The sequence below is a fragment of the Microtus pennsylvanicus genome, chromosome 5 (assembly GCF_037038515.1).
Source record: "Microtus pennsylvanicus isolate mMicPen1 chromosome 5, mMicPen1.hap1, whole genome shotgun sequence".
Classification (NCBI taxonomy): Eukaryota; Metazoa; Chordata; class Mammalia; order Rodentia; family Cricetidae; genus Microtus; species Microtus pennsylvanicus.
Genome location: NC_134583.1, coordinates 36378360 through 36399014, shown reverse-complemented (window position 1 = coordinate 36399014; position 20655 = coordinate 36378360). Strand labels below are relative to the sequence as shown.

Genomic DNA, 20655 nt, shown 5'->3' with positions numbered 1-20655 from the left:
GAACTTGGGATGATGGGAACAGCCTGGTATTTGGCATTGCTGTGCTACTAATCTTGATGTCTTGTAATCAGGATACTTTTCCCCGCAGGGCAGATGAGAGCATTTCAGTCAGAGCATCCCACAGTCAGCCAGGGCACAAACTGAAGCTCTTTGTCTGTTTTCAGTGACCAGCAAAGCCCTGGGAGAAATAAAGGAAAAGTGAGAAATAGCTTCCTGGTCATGAAACAGGCCCTCCTCTCTGGGAAGAGTTGAGAAGACAACTTCATCAAACCATAAATTATTAGCACCATTGCTGTTGGCAAAACTTACTCCAGAAAGCACAAGATTGGTTCAAAACTGTAGGATATCTCCCACCCTAGTCTCTTAAACCCACTGAACACAGTGAAAAACCACATTGCTTCCACCCGCAACTATCAACATGTCGTCTTAAACAAGTGTGCTCCTTGGCAAATTACAGACTGAATTCAAAGGGCAGAGCCAGGGAGATGGTGAGGCAGAAGCAGAACAGAAAGGCTGAGACAGGTAAAGGAACACTGTGAGGAAAGAAGCTCTTACCTGGAGTCCAGCTGGTGTCCCAGCAGCTAAGAGTAGATAGTTGAAGAACTGTAGGCAGAGGCTGCTTATTGGTTTCTTGGCTGCCTGGCCACACAGAAACTATATTAATTAAAACACTGTTTGGGCTATTTGCTCAGGCTTCTTATTAACTAACTCTTACATCTTAAATTAACCTATTTCTATTCATCTATGTATGGCTTCAAGACTCGTGGATTACTGGTAAGGTTCTCTGGTATCTGTCTCCTTCGGCAGCTACATGGCAACTCCTCAACTCTTCTACTCTCTCTTTATCTCTGTTAGAATTTTCTGCTTGGTTTTACTCTGTTAAGCCATTGGCCAAAAGCAGTTATTTTATTAACCATGAAAATAAAACATATTCACAACATACAGAAGGAATCCCCACATCACAGAGTAGTTAGCTAATACAGAAGGAATCCCCACATCGCAGAGTAGTTAGCTAACTTGGCTATAAAGGTTGCCATTTGTGTTAGGAATTTTTCCTTATGCAAGCTCTCTGCTGATGCAAAAATTCCAATCAAGCCAAATCAAGAAATATCCAGGTTTAATGGGATTCCTGTCCTGTCGGGGGAACCGGAAGGCCCTAAATGCGACCACCAGGGGCGGAGGAAAGAGACCACATGATTCTCCTTTGGGAGCTATCTTAAATACCCTGGGAGGGGTCAGGACCTGGCATGCTGGGATTTGGAGTTCAGACCAATACAACTCTCAGGCCTAAGGGCTGGGGGGCTATGCTCCCAACTTAACACTTTGTTGAAGCAATATCTCTTTTAGATATATTTCAAATATGCAACCAAAGAAGAAGCATAAACACCAACCCAGTCACTGACCCTTTGATCCACAATGGTGTCCTAACTGTTAGCATTCAGGCATTTACAAGGGCCTGCTCTCAGGGACCTAACAGGACACATCATCAGCTGCAGACACTAGGCAGAGAACCCACTGTGTGCGTGCGCTGTATCCCCTCATAAAAAGCAAGTCCTTCTCACCTCTCCTCCCCTTTCCCACCACTCACCCAGAGCCCACCACCGCATCTCCCCGCAATAACTCCTACCACCTGAGCTCTGTTGCTGTTGGGGGCAGCCATGGTAAGCTAAGTAAGGACAGGTCACCTTTGAGCTCAGACTTCACAACTCTCCTCTCCGGAGCAGACGCCTCAGAGAGACGCCATGCCCCAGCTCCAACCCAGGATGGACTTAGGCTAGAATCTTCCTGCTAAGACCGGTGCTCACAGATTATTAGAGATGGGTTGATCGGGATATCAGAATTAGCCAGTAAGGGCTAGAGCTAAAGGGCCAAGCAGTGAATAAAAGAATACAGTGTCCGTGTAATTATTTCGGGGCATAAGCTAGCCGAGCAGGCGGCTGGGGTGTTGGGGACCTGTTGGGGAAGTTCTTTATTTCCAACCATTATCACCTGCCAGAGTAGAACTCGACCCTCAATAAATTTAATAAGAGGTCTGAATCTCAGTAGTTTACCCTGAGGCAATGTCTGACTGCAAGAGGAACCACAAGCTGAGTTACCCAAACCCCACCCAGGAACAGACCACTCAAAGGAAATGCCTGGCATTCCAAGTGCTGTAGATAAAATCACCTGCCAGTGCACTTTCACCAGGACACCCTAGACATTGTCAGCCAATCAGGGGTCTTAAAACCTCAAAAACCCCTCACCCCCACCTTTGCTACTATAAAACCCTATTCTAATTGAGCTTGGGGCTCTCTGGTTATTCCAGTACGTTGGACATGAGGGGAGACCGAGTTTGCAAACTTGATTAAAATAAAGGCTCTTTGCTTTTACGTGTGGGACCCTGTTTTCTTGTTGGCTTTTGTGGGGAGTTCCCGGATTTGGACATAACAGTTGCATGGTATGATTTTGTCATGTCCCTTGGCTTCAACCCACCAAGGTTGCCTCCCCAGTGCTGCTAAACTATTACGTTGGTGTCATGAGACCTGGCAGGCTTTCTTGGTTCCTCCTGTCTATCAGCAGCTGGAGGCATGCTGGGATCCTGTACCAAGTCTACCTGCAACAGGCTCACTTTCCAAGTAACCAATTGCTAGGCTCTTCACCCAACACCGGCTGCAATTGGTAGCCACCTTAAACCCTTCTCTGAATCTGTGGTAATGACCATTGAGTGTCTTGTGTCTTTCTGGTGTTCTTGAAAGCAGAGGAACCTCCAGCCACGATCTTCAAGGCTGCAGCTGATCCTCTTCATCAAACTCACCTTTAGTCATTTCCCATGAGTGAGGATTAATATCTCAAGAATTGTTTCTTGCCCTTTGGTCTCACTCACAAGCCCTGGTCCCAGGATATTCAAGCCTTGGATCTTCTTTCTCTACCTCACTCATGGGAACTGTATCTTTAGCCATACCTCCAAGCTCCCTGCTGGGATGCTTTTGGGAAAATCTGAGACCACTAGCACCCAACTTAAGGGCTTCTGAACTCATCTAGCTTTGCAGCCAAATCTGGCCCTAATACCCTTTAGATAATAAATCCAAGTGGTTTCCAACTGGCACCCTATATCTAGATATTATATGGGATCTTTGCTGCTTCTGCCAGTGATCAGATAGACAGAAGGAGGTACCTATGTCCAAACTTTCTCCTATCTTTGCTCCAAACCTTCCCTCTGTTCTTCCTGTTCCCACACTCAGCTCCTCCTAGCTATTAAGTCTGAACTTCACAAACCTTCCACTACTCTTGACCATGCTAACACTACCTGTAAGATATGTGAGGGCAATGGGGGCATCATGCTTTTGGAAGCAACCAACCAATATCTGATTTGACTGAAGCTTTGCTCCATGAGATGGAAACCAAGTACCTGATATGACTTGAATGACCAAGAACCAGAGCCCAGATAGCCCGGGGCACTAGGAAGAAACCAGATATTACTGTTCAACTAAATAAATAAATCAAAACAACAAAGGAACAATAAAATGACTCATAATGACATTCTGCTATACTCAAGGATCAGTGCTCAGTCACCTTCAGAGAAGCTTCCTCCTGCAACAACAACAAAAAAGGAATAAATACAGAGACCCAGAATCAGACATTAAACAGTGAGCACCTTGGAACACTCAACAACCCTGAGCTGGATGTTTCCATCAAGTTCCTTCTCTCAGAACTCAGGAGATGCTGGGGAAGAGGAGACAGAGAGAGTGTAAACATGAGAAGATGAAGGATACCAGGAGAACAACGTCCTCAAACCAACATGACCAATGGTGGTATAGGAGGTCCTTCTGTCTTTGTGTTGCTCTCATTGGGCAATGAATAAAGAAACTGCCTTGGCCTAATAGGGCAGAACCTAGATAGTCAGAGAAGACAGAATTCTGGGAGGAAGAAAGCAGAGTGAGAGAGATTTGCCCTGGAGCCGCCAGAGTCAAACATGTTGAATCTTTCCCAGTAAGCCACTGCCTTGTAGCGATATACAGATTAATAGAAATGGGTTAAATCAAGATGTGAGAGTTAGCCAATAAGAGGCTAAAGCTAGTGGGCCAAGCAGCAATTTAATTAATACAGTTTCTGTGTGGTTATTTCGGGGCTAAGCAAACCGGATGTCAGGGACAAACAAGCGGCTCTCTCCTGTAACACAAAGCACACGTGAATTTAGAGAGACTGAGGAAGTACGCGCAGGGCTGGCATGTATCTACACCAGACGGGGCCTTAGAACTGAAAGGAGAACCACACACATATCCCCATTCCTAACCCAGAAGCTATCTCCAATTGATAACCACTTGTAAGTGAAAATATAGTTTCCTCCAAGGGAGTCTCACTTGGAAAACAACCTATTCTTTTATTTTCTTTTGCTTTTTTCTTTTTCAAGACAGGTTTTCTCCATGTAGCCTGCACCACCACCTGGGTGAAACAAATTACTCTTAAGTGTAGGCTGCACAGCCAGCAGTAGAAGGTCAACAGAAAGTGAACTTGATGGCATCTTTAAAGGGTCCTTGTCTTACAGTGTTATGTATTGGGAGCTACTGAGTACCAGCCTCAGCTCTCTCTCGGGGTTCAGAACAGGACTTCTGCGAGAAATCTTTAAGTTTATATAGACAAGTTAGCAGTCCCACAGGTGGTAACAATAGTATTTCCACAGAGTCACAAGACATCATGGATCTGGCAGGGAGGTGCCTTATCTCTCTGAGGAGACCGTGGCTGTGAAATTCCTCTGCAGCTATACTAACCTGTGGGCTTGATTTGCATTAGCATCTAGCTGGTTGAGTTAAAGGAAGTCTCTTTTGGGGACCTTGCTTTTGACTCCAGCAGGGTGCCCAGGTGAGAATTTTTCTCTCTGAAGTTAGTTTTAGCAACTCAGGCCTTTGTCCTGTATAAACAGTTAATTGCCCGGGCTATGATCTTATGTTAGTTGAAACCAAGGTAAAGTATACAGACTGTCGGTAGCCTGTTAAGTCAGAGCAGAAGACCAGGAGATTCCAACTTCCTGGGTCTGCTGTTAGAGCAGACTCGTTACCTCCTGTATGAGGCTCCTCTCTTATCAGTGACCAATAAAGAAAGTTTGTGGGAGGCTATTTTTATATAGATTTTGGCTATGAAAATAAAGGCTTGACTTAGTGGATCCTTTTCACACCACGGCTTCATCCAGTTGCCCTACAGGAAAAGTCAGGTTTATACACTGCCGGGAGACTATAAAAGAAAGAAATGCCATGATTTCACAAGATTTTTACAGAACTGACAGTGACTTACCCAAAGCACAGGTGGGCCCATAGCTCTGCAAAACAGGTTAGTCCAAGTGGGTGTGTACATATACACTTCCGGGGGATTAGTCTAATAAATCTGTCAGCTGTATATTTACTGTATAAAACTTCTGAACTCACTACAGTCATGGTAGGGTTTTCCCTTTTTTCTTTCATCTTATTTCATATATATGTATATATTTATATGTATGTATATATATACACACATATACATATATAAATATATATGTTCTCTTTTACTCTATTGGTCCTTTGTGTGTGTGTGTGTGTGTGTGTGTGTGTGTATATATATATATATATATATATATATATATATATATATATATATATATATATGACTTCTAGTTTAGTTTTTATGAAGTATCTGAACAGGCAAATGTCTGGGTCTCTGCTTCCCGTATGTTCTCTTGGGTTCTTTTCCTTCTGTTCATTCATTTTGTTCAATTCTGATGTGTTAATTTTTGCTTTTTTATTTTATTATATTAGTACACTATAGTATAGTATTATCTTATTCCTTACCAACAAAAAATCAGGAGTCAGATATCAGGGTAAGAGCCTGAAAATTCCGAGAAGCAGGGGAGCCGCTACCAGTTGCTCACCTTCTAATGAGAGACAGAAATTAACTGGATCTGAATGGGAGGGGAGGTGGAGAAAGCCTGGAAGGAGTAGAGAGAGGGAAATCAAAATCAAGATATATTTATTATGTGAGTAAAAAACAAATCTATTTTCAGTAAAAGGCAAACAATACTAACAAACCATACTTGAAGCCTTAGTGTGAGGATGGCCTTGCTCATTTCCTATCTACAAACTTGCAGTTTCTGGGGACTCTTACAAACAATTTTATAAACTTTGTTTACAGTAAGAACATACATCTTACAAAAAAAAAAAACAAAGATTCCCCTGGTTCATGTGACCTGAGGAGTCAACCCATGTCATGAAAAATGACTTTAAACTTGTGATCTCCTCACCTCCAGTTCCTGGGTGCTGGGATTATAGACTTGTTCCTTCAGCCCCACTTTTATGTGGTGCTGGGAGTGAACCAAGGGCTCTGTGTACACTAGACAAGCACTCTATGAACTGAGATACATATGTAGCCTCTCTCCAAAAATATTTAAAGACTACATCCAAGTCTCATTGAGCCCATTCTCTGGTAACACTGTGGCTGTATTTATAGGATAAGATCTTGAGAGCAGTAATTCGACGTTTTACCAAATTGTTTTAGCTGGTTGCGTTAATTACTTAAGTATTACTGTTATAAAGCATTGTGACCAAGGCAACTTATAAAAGATAGTTGGTTTTATGATTCCAGAGGGTTAGAGTCCATGATGGTTGGGGAAGGCATGGCAGCAGGAAAAGGAAGCTGAGGGTTCGTGTCTTGAAACTGCAAGCATAAAGTAGAGAGAAACTCAAATGTCAGAGTGGACACAACTCTGAGCCATAGGAGGAGGTAGGAGGGGAAAGGGAAGGGGGAGAGAGGGAACCTGGTGCAGCAGCCAAGAGGGCAAAAGTAAAGAGGTGGCGGTTAACCAAAATGTCTGGATTATACAGGGAAGAAGCTCTGGGGGAAGGGCAGTCCAAACCCTGCATTGGAGAGTTTGGAATAGAGGGTTGGGTACGCCAGCCATACAATAAAACAGGTAAGGACTGAGGGATTCTGGGAGAACTATGTAAAAAACCATTTCCTCTTGCAAGTGGCACTTCATACACAGACAAAGAGAAGTTCAGTGAGTTTATCCAGAAACGTGTGTACAGCTGATTGAAAGAAGCTTTCTCCATTCAAATCGCTTTAGAACTGGCTCTTCCCATGTAGAGCGGTAGCGCACTTGCCGCGCATGGAGCCAGGTGGACACTGAAAACCATTGCCCGCAGATGTGGCATGAGATCGTCAGTTGTCCAGCTCGGTGAAGTTAAGAGCAGATGTGGCTAAAATAGGAAAAATGGACTTAATAAAGAGCCCGTGCAGATTTCTGAGTAATTACAGACCTAAGACTAGGAAATTTCTATAACTCTTAAAGCCCTATTGGTGGAAGACATCATCCAAAAGCAAAACACAAAACAAAAGTAAAAAACAAAACCCAAATACGTGGAAGCTACTGCTTCTGCCCCAGGGCAACAGCGTAAACCTTTGACCTGAAAGGGACTGAAGTCATCAGCCTGGACACAGATGTCCATCTGCCACAAAGCTGCAGGGAGCACACTCGGCTAGGGTCTCAAGAACTCCCCTCTTCAAACACAGAGGACCTTACCGGTAGAACTAAACTTTCAAGGGTTGTTCTCTGATAGTCTCCCCAGTGTTTAAACCTCTCTGACAAGCAAAAGCCAGAGCTAGGCCAGAGTTCCATTATGTAGCTGAAATCTACAGAGCAAAGCAAATTTCTCTCCAGTTTTATACTTAAAAATTTGTGCTAAGGGCTCCCATTATGATTAGAAATATCGCTGTACACCACTGAAGTCAAGATTCTGGTAAACCAAGTGTGGCAATCCCGTCAGCAGCAGGGATTGGAGTCATCTCAACAAAGTAGCTGTGCTCCCTGTCTCAGTAGCACACTCCCGAATCCCTCCAACAAGCCAGCAGAATGTTTAAAATGGCTAGTTGTCATCACCAGAATCTGGCAGAGACCTGTGTGTCACCAGCTGATCTCCGTCTGCTCCTTCGCAGTAGTTTGTTATGAAGCTATTTTCTTCCTGACTTCTCTACCCCTTCTGAGAGCCAGCTTTTACAAATAGCTATAAATCAAGGAAGCCAGACTGAGTCACATGGAAAATTATTCTGAACAATACATAATATTATGGCAAGCCACCAAATGGACGTGCCAATGCCAAAAGGAAGTCATTTGGTTCTAAATGTGAATAGCAAGGATGTTAGTTCACAATGTGCAATCAAGGTATGTTGAACTAGGGACTCCCGGGAGTACACTCTAAATACAGCTAAGGTCACAGAAAATAGTGATTCTTATCATCACTGGGCCGCATCCCAGTTGGCAGAATGCATGCTTCTTTTACAAGCTGACCTTCCCTACCAGGTAGGTCGAAGGCCGTGGGCTGCATAGCAGGCTCTGAGTTATGCTGCAGTTTCTTCTGTTTCTGTTCTACTAGGTATATTCCATAAGAAAAAAAAATGCCCAATTAAAGGCAAACCCTGCCAGGATGCGGCTACCAGCAGGAGGATTTCATAACGGTTATGGCCACCCTGCAGTCAGCGCACCACGCATGATGGCAGCATGGAGGTCAGCAAGAGGAAGCCTTGGTCCAGTGGCTCTCTTCCCTGTGCTGCCTCTTCCCTTGACCCTATCCTCCTCTACTCAAGGTGGCACTCTCTTATCAGACATCACCTGGGAGTTTTAGGAACTCAGGCCCGCAGGCCCCACTGAAATCCATTCTGTACTCAATCAATAAAGGCCAGCAAGCCAGGGCAGTGTCTAGGATACATTTGAAGGTGCATCTTACCCTGCCAACAGTTAGGGAGATTGAAGGCATTGAGCCCTTTACTATTTCCTGTCTGCATTTTTCCAGTCATCCAAGAAGTCAGCAGTCTAGAATCAGTACGTTTGCCCACACCAAGAGGAAGGGATAAGAACACACACCTGTTTAACCCGTTATACCTTACAATAGGCTATCATAATCATTACTTAAGGGGTAGATGCTTTAATTTTAGGTGTTTTGTTTTACTTGTGTGAGTGTGTGAGAGAGAGTTTACATGTAGGTGTGTGTGTGTGTGTGTGTGTGTAGGCTGGTTAATAACCTTGGCTGTGGTTCCTTAGATGACATCTATCTTGTTTTGAGGCAGGGTCTCTCACTGGGCTGGAGTCCATCCAGTAGGCCAGGTGTCTAGTGAGAGACCTGGACAGTCTCCTGCCTCCATGTCCCCAGTGGTGAGACTGAACCGCATGCATGCCACCAGAGACATCTTGTTTCTAGAGCATATCAAGGGTGCAGTTGAGTCCTTGCACTGTCCAGGGAAGCACTAAGCAGACTGAGACATCTCACCATTCCCTTCCTCTTGAGGTCGAGACAGTGTCTCACATAGATGAATTGTTGATGATGATTTGAATCATCCTCCTGCCTCTTTCTCCGAGGTGCTGTGATTATGAGCGTGATCTACAATTTTTATTTCACAATTTGGATATGATGATTGATTGAAGTTAAGACAATGCCCCAAATCATATTACAACTAGTTTTGTGACTCCAAGTGCTCCTTCTGTTCCTATGCTGCTAATGGCTGACTGTCTGAGAAGAGCCGAAGGAGAAAGAGGCCTGGACATAAGGTCAGTCGGGGGAAGAGTTTTGTAATCACTTCGTCCTACACTCCAAAGGCACACAGAGAGATCTGTGAGATAGTCTTAAAGATTTTCAGCCTCTTCCTGACTTGGGGCTGAATATACTCATGAGTGGTGAGGCAAGGAAAGCAAGCAGTCCCAGTACCAACCCTCTGCTTGTTCCACAGAACCATCTCGGGCATGGCTGACAGTCACACAGGCTCCACAGGTCCCATGGAAATGTCCAGAACCTTTTTCTCACTTAGCCTATATGCGTCACATCAGTCAGTCAGATATGGTCCAACCACCATGTTTCCCCAAACTATTTCATTCTAGGCAAAAGTTGTAGTGCTGTTTGCAAATTTCTGACTTGTGCAATTCTCTCCAAGCTTATGCGATGTATGAGTCTCCTTTTCAGGAAATGTTAGCTTTGTTGCCTGAGATTTCCTCTTGAAGAAAATACAGGCAAGATCTTCTGAGAAATTCTTTGCCTGAGCCATTGTTACTGTCCTTGGTATATTGAAAACACATGTCCCCTGTGTATGGAACTTCACGGGGGAACACAGGGCGGGCACTCTGGAGTGGGACAGCTATTCCAAAGCAAGTCTCGATAGGCTTTTACGACTATCAAATAAAAGGTGATCTGGTTGGTCATTTGGGATGTTGTGAGTAGATCTGGGAATGCATATCTTCTTGATATAATTTTCAAAATGTGTTCCCCATTATTTGAAGAAAAGATCAGAACACAAAATAGGAATTTAAGATTCAATTATACTATATCTGTTCCACAAGCAAAGAGATTTAGTGAGAGCACAGAGTGAGACTCCACAGTGAGACCTCAGCATGTGTAGAAAACAGGCCTGTGTTCTACCTAGCAGAACTCCAGGTGGTTAATCCTTCTGGTTTTAAAGTAAATACATCCTCAGGTGAATGGAAGAGAGACAGTGTGGCCACAAAATTAAAGTGGGATGTCTCCTATAAATCCTTATTCAGAATTTCTGAAAAAGTTTTAACATTCACTTTCTGTTACTTTGAACTTTTTGAATTTCATGACACAACTTGGTTCTATTAATTTCTGCTGTCTAGACTGTGCACTTGGCGGGTGAGCATGTGATGTCACAGAGATGAGGCAATAGTTTTGGAAGAAAGGTGCAGTAGGGGAAAGTTTCCAGCCTGCTGAATTACACCTGGGGAAGCCATTTTATGCCTAGACTTGGATAGGAAAGTGACATAAAGCAACTGTGTTTCTGCCACTGTTGCAGCAGCTGCCAAGTCTGCATGCCATATAAGACACCTATGCAGAACTCTGCATCCTCTAAGGTGGGGGAAATGGACATGGAAGACGTGCTTTTCTCCAAAAGGCTGACGATCTCTGCAACCAACTTAAAGGTGGAAGGAAGGACTGGTTCCACCAAATTAACATTCACTCTGTGCCAATAATAAATAATAATAATAATAATAATATGATTGTGACGCTGATGATGATGCAAGGAAGGAGGGAGAGAACAAGATAAAGAAGAATTTTAATACTTTCTAAAATTCTAACTAAAGTAATTTATTTACAGTTTAAATTGTGTCTTTACCTATATATACCCTAACTGAGCCCTGGTTGAATGAGAGTTCCAGTACAGTCCAATAGCAGCGAGAGTATAAGGATTCCATTCTGAGTTAGACTCCCTTTTATCTGAAGATTTGTGCTAATGTTATAGCCAACACTTCAGTTACGGAAAAATTGGGAGGCTGGAGGGACGGCTCAGCAATTATGAGCCACACTGTGAGCTTTACAAATGGCCGTAGCTCCCGTTCTGGAAAATCTGATGCTCTTTTCTGAGCTTCATGGGCCCCAGGTACTGTATACATGCAAGCAAGATACTCAAACACATAAATAAAAACTAAATCTTCAAAAAGAATAGGCTGAGTTAAGTGTTTGACATGAGATCTCCATGTGTCCCAGTACACTGGGGTACAAAATTCTGAACATGCATCTTTATGAGCAAGACATAAAATGAACTGTGACCTTTTGAACTCAAATTTTGCAGGAAGACCTGAGAGAACAGGGGGAATTGCTTACAGGTTCTCTGTTTCAAGAGATCTTCCAATTATTTAGGCACTTTGAGGATCTTTTATTTTTTTTTCTTTTGACCATAGAAGTAAAACTGTGTTAGATATTATATTTCTCGGACTCTAATGATTCCTGACCTTGCAGGATAGCGTGTGTTTACCAAGGCTGAAGCCAGCTAAGAAGGTGCAGTGGAAGGCTGCCAAGGATGCTGAATCTCCCAGTTTAGAAGACCAAACTTCAGCAACATATAGAAGCAGGAACAAGCTAGATTTTGTAATCAGACCCCAAAGATAGAATTTCAGCTGACAACCACAGAGACTCCATGCTCTCTTCTTTCAAAACTAGGTTATTCCTCTCTCAGAGTTTGAGCCTATACCTTGCCTTGTTAAAAGTTACTGCCTGAGTCACTATGTCTGTGGCTGATGTACCACGTGGTAGAGTAGGAAGTCTGGGGTTTCATTTGCTGGTTTGCTTTTATTTCTGGTCTAAAGGTTATAAATCAGAACTGTAATTTGCACATTAAACATTATGTGAGAACTCTTTCATCTCAGCTCCTGGGAGGGAAGTGACAAGAGATGACAGACTGCAGAATACTTCTGGCTATACCAGCCAACGTTTGTGTCAATACTTTAGGTCAGCAAGTTTTATATAAACAAACCTTAGTGGCTTCTTGAATGCTCTATCGATGCACCTAAAATGCTCTACACCTTCACCAAACAAGCCTGCCTTGTTATTTCACTAAACATCAAGCCGCTCAAAACAGTGGGGAATCAGAGGTCTGTAGGAAATTGGCTGCTCAGAAATTCTCTTCTCTCAATGCTGGCCAACGCACTATACAGAAACCAGCCTAGAATGCTGTGTCTTGTTCTGGGGATTTGCTAGAACTAACCATATTTATTCCAGGGACAGAAATCAGGGAACAAAATGCACAGTTCATGTGATGTGAGCTGAACACAGAGTTGGCATACTGTTTCCCAGAATTGCTGTTGATAGGCATTCATAAGGACTAAAATTTGCATAGGTTTATTTCTCTAAATGTTAGTGTTCCATGCTTGTATCATGATTACTTTTTGCGGCCTATTCATGTCATAACAAAATGTCTTTGAGCCATAATAATTACATTGTATGACTTTATGGCTAGAAGGTAGGTGAGGTCTGTGTTGCTTGTGATAGTTACAAGAGTGTTTAATCAATTTTTCCAAGTTATGCCTTTCTGGACACAGTCCCTTTAGTGGCAGACATATGGCTCTGGTCAGTGACTCTTGAGTTGAGTAGAAAAGATGGATGAATCTCTTGGATTTTGCATTTAGTTGTCAGTATGTAAGCCTTTACAGTTCTCTCTGCTCTTAGTAATGGGCAATCTACAATATTTGACTTGGTAGCTGCATTTTAATTAACTTAGGTTCCTGAGGAATTGAAATGAAAAAACATGAAATCAAAACATATGACATGTGTCCTCAAGGTGAAATTTCTTTCAATATTTAAACCATTAATCTTATAAAGGGGTTTTTAATTTCCCAGCATAATCTACCCTACTTTGATGGCTATAAAATTTACTATATATGGGAGCGGGAGAGATGCTCAGGGGTTAAGAGCAGTGACTATTCTTGTGGAGGACTTGGTTTCAATTTCCAGCACTTTGTGGTAGCTCACAGCCCTCTGTAACTCCAGTCCTGGGTGCTCTGATCCTTCTTCTGACCTCCACAGCCACCAAGCAGGCACAAGATGCACAGACATACACATAGCAAAGCACCCTGTGTTGCTTAGTTTGATGTCAACTTGACATAAGCTAAAGCCATTTGGGAAAGGGTGACTCTCAATTAAGAAAACATCTCCATAAGATTTGCCTGTTCACAGTCTGCAGTGCATTTTCTTGGTTGATGATTAATGCAGGTGGTTTCACCTCACTGGGGGCAGTGCAACCCCTCAGCAAGTGATCCTGATTGGTATAAGAAAGTTGGCTGAGCAAGCCAGTAAGCTGCATGCCTCATGGCCTCTGCTTCAGTTCCTGAGCTGAGTTCCTGCCCCGCCTTTCTTCAGTCATAGACAGTTACTTGAAATAGGAACCCATTTGTCTCCAAGTTGTTTTTGATCACGGTGTTTTATATGCAAAGGAAACTCTAAGACAGACAGATACATATAAATAAAATTTAGAAATAATTTTAAAATAATTTATATAAAAAAAAGTTCTGCCCTAAACTGAAATGTGTGACATTGGTTTAGGAACCAAGTGGCAAGGTAATGAAGAAACCGGTAGGCAGAGCAACTAGACACTTGACATATGGGAGAATCTACTAGCCCTTGGAATTCTCCTGTATTTGTTGTTAAAAAGAAATCTGGAATGTGGAGAATGGTGACAGATTTAGGGACTATCAACCTATGGGGCCTCTATAATCTGGAATTACTCTGCCTTCTCTGTTAACAAAGGGATGGCCTCTTATGGTTATCAATTTAAAGAATTGTTTCTTCATTATACCTTTACAAGAAAAGGATAGAGAAAAGTTTGCTTTCACAACACCTACTTATAATAATTCTCAGCCTACTAGAAAATATAAATGGACTATCCTCGCACAGGGAATGCTCAATAGCCCAACCCTGTGCCAATACTTTGTCAGCCAACCATTGAAAATACTACGTAAGCGATTTCCTAAGTCTATAATCTACCATTACATGGATGATAATTTGTTATCTGATTCAAATACAGATACTTTAGAAAAAAATGTTTAAAGAAATAAATAAATTCATGCCTAAATGGGGATTACAAATTGTTCCTGAAAAGATTCAGAGAGGAGATTCTGTTAATTACCTAGGTTACAGAATAGGCTTGCAGAAAATTATAACACAAAAGGCACAAATTAGGAGAGATGGGTTGCAGACTCTTAATGACTTTCAAAGATTATTGGGAGACATTTCCAGTCTGTGACCAGCTGTTGGGATAACACCTGATCTAATAATTCATTTAAACAAAACCTTAGATGGTGATAAAGACTTGAATAGTCCCAGAGAATTAACAGCTGAAGCAGAAAAGGAATTGATGTTTGTTGAGGAGAAATTACAGGAGGCACATGTGGATAGGGTGAATCCAAATCTTAATTGTATGCTAGTCATAGTGCCTTCCAGAATTTCTCCTACAGGAATTTTGATGCAGAGGGATGATATTATATTAGAATGGATCTTTTTACCACACAAACCAAGTTAAAAAATTGAAAACTTATGTGGGAAAAGTCTCTGAATTAATTATAAAAGGTAAATTGAGACTTCATCAATTAGTAGGTATAGACCCAGCAGAGATAGTGCCTTTTACTGCTGATGAAATATGGTAAAAGGTAAAGTAGATATAAATATATAAATATTTTAACTGTAGTTCTTGCTTGATAACTGTTTTGTTGTATGTAATTTTACTATGTTAAAGTTAAAGCCTTCCTTTTTTGTTTAAACAGAAAAGGGGAAATGGTATAGGAGTTCCTTCTGTCTTTGTGTTGCTTTTATTGGTTAATGAATAAAGACTCTGCCTTGGCTTGATAGGGCAAGAACTTAGGAAGGTGCAGAAGACAGAACTGAATTCTGGGAGGAAGAAAGCAGAGTCAGGGAGAGGTCATGGACCTGCCACCAACGATAGACATGCTGAGACTTTGCTGGTAGGCTACGACCTCGTGGTGACATACAGATTAATAGAAATGGGTTAAATCATGATGTGAGAGTTAGCCAATAAGAGGCTAGAATGAATGGGCCAAGCAGTGATTTAATTAATACAATTTCTGTGTGTTTATTTCAGGGTTAAATTAGCCAGGCAGCCAGGATGAACAAGCAGCGGGCCCTTCTCCAACATATCTACATCGTTTTCTACTAATTTCCTCCCTTGTTTCTCTATGGCAACTAGGTTTATGATGTCTAAGTTTCTCCCAGAGCATAGAGAAGCATTTGAGATTTGTTCATATCTCTGATGGATATACCAGAACAGACCCAACAGTTTTCAAAGCAAAAATGTATTTTTAAACTAAATATATAGTTTGTGTTTTCAGGCAGAAAACTTCCTTTTTTGTTAGTCTTTTCTTTTTTTATATCCTGCAATTCTACTAGACTGATTGGACACTGATAATCCCAAATAGATTTTAAGTAATCATGTTGTAAAAATAGAGTGACCCATGGACGTCTTCACTCATTTACATCATCTCCTGCAACTGTACCAGCCTCGTTCACACCATCTCCTGTAACCATGTCAGCCCAGTTCACACCATCTCCTGCAACTGTACTAGCACAGACACAACCATTCATGTTAACTCATAATCTCGTGGGGTTTATGTTAAATGGCAGGACTGGGGAATTCGATCACATGGAGTAAAAAGCTGAGAATATGTACTATTTGTCCCATTATAGAAAGAGATTGCCCATACCTACTTGGTTTGAAGAGTCATATATTATCCTTTATTATTTCTTGATGCAGAAGCACTTGAAACTTTGACTTTCAGATGCACAGTCTACTATTCCTCCTACTAATGAAAGATAAGTGAAGTATGGAAAAATTATTAGTACTATTATTTTATTTATTGTTTTTGGCTTGGAGATCAGAAAAGGGAGAAGTGGGTCTCCCATATTTGATGAAAGCAAAGCTTATAAAAGAAATAAAGGATTTGCAGTAACAAAGCCACATTGGAATCAAATTTCTCTACCTTGATGATTTTGACCAAATCACTTTTTTCCATTCATCCACTGGCAAGTCCTAGGCCAGACGCAGTGAAGAAACGGAGAGTCCAGCAGTGATCATGCTCCAGTTGTCCTCGGCATCACAGAAGTTATTAGATAAAAATCAACAAGTTTTCCTGCTTTGAAGTCATGGGTTTTTAGGCTGTTTTTATTTGCTTGACCTCAGATACCTTTGAACCCCTTTTGCTGCTTGTCTATCATGTATGCCTGATGCTGTCTCAGCTTTGTGACACTGTTTCTTTAATGAGTGTTACTACTTGTCTAGCACTTGATTCACACCAGTCTTCCCTTCCTCCTATAAATATGATGTCATTTAAGACAAACTAGCAGCAATATTGATTGTAACTGGCGTCTTGTTCCGGGCCCACTGCATCACCATAGCACCCTGGCAGACCCAGGTTTCAATTCGGATCCTAGAACAGGTCTATACACTGGCCCAGACAGCTGGTTAAACAGATGAAGAAGCCTGGAAGCAAGCTTGCCACCAGCACTGGCATTTGAACTGCTGGATTCTCATTAGACTCAGAGAAGAAGTTGGCTTTTCCCTTCCAAAGCCAACCCATTAAGAAAGCCTAGACTGCATCAACACATGCGTGAGTACCTCAAGACCATGAGTGAAATGTGACATTACTAAAGGAACAAACTAAAGATCCAGTAAATGACCCAAGAAAATGTACCTCTATAAATTTCCTGGCACATAATTCAAAGCATCATCTTAGGCAGGACACCAATAGACAATTGAGTGTGTGCTTCCATGGTGCTAAGGAGTATCCAAACATCACATCAGGGACCCCAAGTCTTTATTTGTTGACTCTTCCTTAAAGAAGGGAGCTGAACAAAAGGAACAGTCTTTTAAACGTCTTTGGATTCTTTATTAAGTTACTCATCAGAATCCACTAGGGCAAGCTGATTTTTCTGGATAAAATTTGTTTTCTTTCTAAACTTTACATTATGCTGAGTTTGCTTTCTAACATCAGTGTGATGCACAACATCTCTGCATTTGATTTTGCATACATGAAAATTTTAGTAATGATTTATCATGATGAAATTGGCATGATCTAAATAGTTGTTCGATCCTAAACTTTTTTATTGTTCTTTAAATAACAATAACAAATTGATGTTAAGTGATTTTTCTAAGCATAGAACTTTCACAGCTTTATTCAGATTATTTTCCAATTTACCTGCTTTTGAAAGATACAACTATCACGAGATTCTTATTGTAGAGTTTCAAATAGTTGGGGAATGTATTCCTACTGTATGGGAAGGAGGTGGAAGGATTACAAGGTAAGGAACTCTTATAGACATACTACCATTCTTTAAAGAATCAAAACCAACTCAAAGAAACAAGTCTGGTAATTAGTGTGCTGGGAATCCCCACAACTCTATCTTAAATTAGTGCTAAGAGTAAGAAGAGAGGACATTTAAGTGGCTTGGAAGATGGAGTAGGAATTTATACGGCACCAACAGGTTTCCCTGCAGTCACACTACACGATCCTACCCAGCATCTTCAGTAAGAAGGATGCTTCCCTAAGGCTTCTAGTCAACTTTCATTCCTCTTTATTCCTCAAAATGGTAAGAATTTCCTCAACAGTAGCTCAGCAAACCAGAAAGGAGATTCCTGACTGTGCAATCAGTTAAGCTAGTTAACATTGATACCTCATACCAATATGAATCTAGGTATCGCTTCGAAATCTGCTTGACATAGCACTGTGCCAGAAGACCTTAGAAACTGCTGAATGTAAACTTGACCTGCAGTCTTTACCCCGCAGTGCACAGGCACTCTTTCAGAGTTCTCCAGTGCCTCTTTACTTTCTTGGGCTTCAGCAGAATAAAATAGGAGCTGACGAACAATGCTGTAAGATTCCGCTTATAGAATGGAGGCACACAGGTATGAGTGTACACACACACAGAGAGAAAGACAGAGAGTGAGAGAGAGACAGAGAGACAGAGAGAAACAGAGAGAGACAGAGAGAGAGACAGAGGCAGAGAGACAGAGAGAGGCAGAGAGAGAGACAGAGAGAGAGACAGAGAGAGAGAGACAGAGAGAGACAGAGAGAGGCAGAGAGAGAGACAGAGAGAGACAGAGAGAGAGAGAGAGACAGAGAGAGACAGAAAGAGAGAGACAGAGAGAGACAGAGAGAGAGAGACAGAGAGAGACAGAGAGAGAGACAGAGAGAGACAGAGAGAGAGAGAGACAGAGAGAGACAGAGAGAGAGACAGAGAGAGAAACAGAGAGAGACAGAGATTCAGAGAACTGCTTCAGCTCCTTCACGGACCTCACTTATGCAGCTGACTCTCCTGAATTCCTTCCCTCCGGGGGAATTTCCACTGTGTGTACCTAGTGGGCTCCAGCTGAGAAGACAAAGTAAAGGCTTTTGTCCATTTTCCCCTTTGTAGTCCTGTAAACTGAACCATTCATGGGGAGTGTCAGGGTGGAGCCCATACCTGATAGCACACATGAGGGAAACTGTCACCTCCGGACGTAACGCTCATTCTTGGCTAGTGCTGATCTGAAAGGAACCCCGAGCTCGGGACCGCTTTTCCTAGAGGTAGTAATACTGTGGAACTTCTTCACTGCACCCTATAAGCCTCTGATTTCGTTTCCAGGAGCACATGTTCGTGAGGAACCTTTCTTCTTCTTCTAAAACTGGAGTAAATAGAATCTGAAAGTTTGCACTCACGAAGAGTAATGGGGACTGGGAGTGAAGCCCAATGGTTAGAACTTGCCTCACAATGAACGAGGCTTTGGTCGCTATCCCCAGCACCGGGGAGAAAGAGTAATGAATGGCCTCAGGAAAACGAATGCTTCATCCTGCATAAAAACCATGCAAAGAAGTTTTTGTTTGTTTTTGTTTTGTTTGATTGTTTTTGTTTTTAGAGTACTCCTCTCCCCTCCCACTGAATCTATTTTTCCTTCCAAGGCAAGAATTGAGACTACCCTGCAACTAGCCTTGATTGTGTTGCTTTCTCTTAGCAAGTGTCCCAGGATAACTGGTGAGGGATAAGGTACATACCTTGACATCCATCCATCTGCTTTTTGCTTGGTAACAATGTCAAGGAAGTATTTAACGGAAGAGACACTTTTGGAGCAGATGAGAACACTGGCATTTTGGAATCTCCTCAGCAGTTCCACATGTCAGGTGGGCTTTGGTCCTGCCAGCTGTGTCGGGAGTCCCACACTGGAAGGGGAAAGGCTACAGTGGAGTCTGGATGCTGTGTCTGGAGTCCCACACTGGAAGGGAACCGCTACAGTGGAGTCTGGATGCTGTGTCTGGAGTCCCACACTGGAAGGGAACCGCTACAGTGGAGTCTGGATGCTGTGTCTGGAGTCCCACACTGGAAGGGGAAAGGCTACAATGGAGTCTGGATGCTGTGTCTGGAGTCCCACACTGGAAGGGAACCGCTACAGTGGAGTCTGGATGCTGTGTCGGGAGTCCCACACTGGAAGGGAACCGCTATAGTGGAGTCTGGATGCTGTGTCTGGAGTCCCACACTGGAAGGGAACCGCTACAGTGGAGTCTGGATGCTGTGTCTGGAGTCCCACACTGGAAGGGAACCGCTACAGTGGAGTCTGGATGCTGTGTCTGGAGTCCCACACTGGAAGGGAACCGCTATAGTGGAGTCTGGATGCTGTGTCGGGAGTCCCACACTGGAAGGGGAAAGGCTACAATGGAGTCTGGATGCTGTGTCGGGAGTCCCACACTGGAAGGGAACCGCTACAGTGGAGTCTGGATGCTGTGTCGGGAGTCCCACACTGGAAGGGAACCGCTACAGTGGAGTCTGGATGCTGTGTCTGGAGTCCCACACTGGAAGGGAACCGCTACAGTGGAGTCTGGATGCTGTGTCTGGAGTCCCACACTGGAAGGGAACCGCTATAGTGGAGTCTGGATGCTGTGTCGGGAGTCCCACACTGGAAGGGGAAAGGCTACAATGGAGTCTGGATGCTGTGTCGGGAGTCCCACACTGGAAGGGAACCGCTACAGTGGAGTCTGGATGCTGTGTCGGGAGTCCCACACTGGAAGGGAACCGCTACAGTGGAGTCTGGATGCTGTGTCGGGAGTCCCACACTGGAAGGGAACCGCTATAGTGGAGTCTGGATGCTGTGTCGGGAGTCCCACACTGGAAGGGAACCGCTACAGTGGAGTCTGGATGCTGTGTCGGGAGTCCCACACTGGAAGGGGAAAGGCTACAACGGAGTCTGGATGCTGTGTCTGGAGTCCCACACTGGAAGGGGAAAGGCTACAGTGGAGTCTGGATGCTGTGTCGGGAGTCCCACACTGGAAGGGGAAAGGCTACAACGGAGTCTGGATGCTGTGTCGGGAGTCCCACACTGGAAGGGGAAAGGCTACAACGG

General features: G+C 43.0%; 1 long non-coding RNA gene across 1 annotated transcript; it reads left to right on the top strand.

The window, feature by feature from the left end:
* The first annotated feature begins 6621 nt into the window (after positions 1 to 6621).
* LOC142850742 (uncharacterized) lies at positions 6622 to 19049 on the top strand. Its single transcript, XR_012910714.1, has 3 exons — positions 6622 to 6645; positions 6828 to 6916; positions 18909 to 19049. It is a non-coding gene; the product is annotated as an uncharacterized LOC142850742 (long non-coding RNA).
* The last annotated feature ends 1606 nt before the right edge of the window (positions 19050 to 20655 follow it).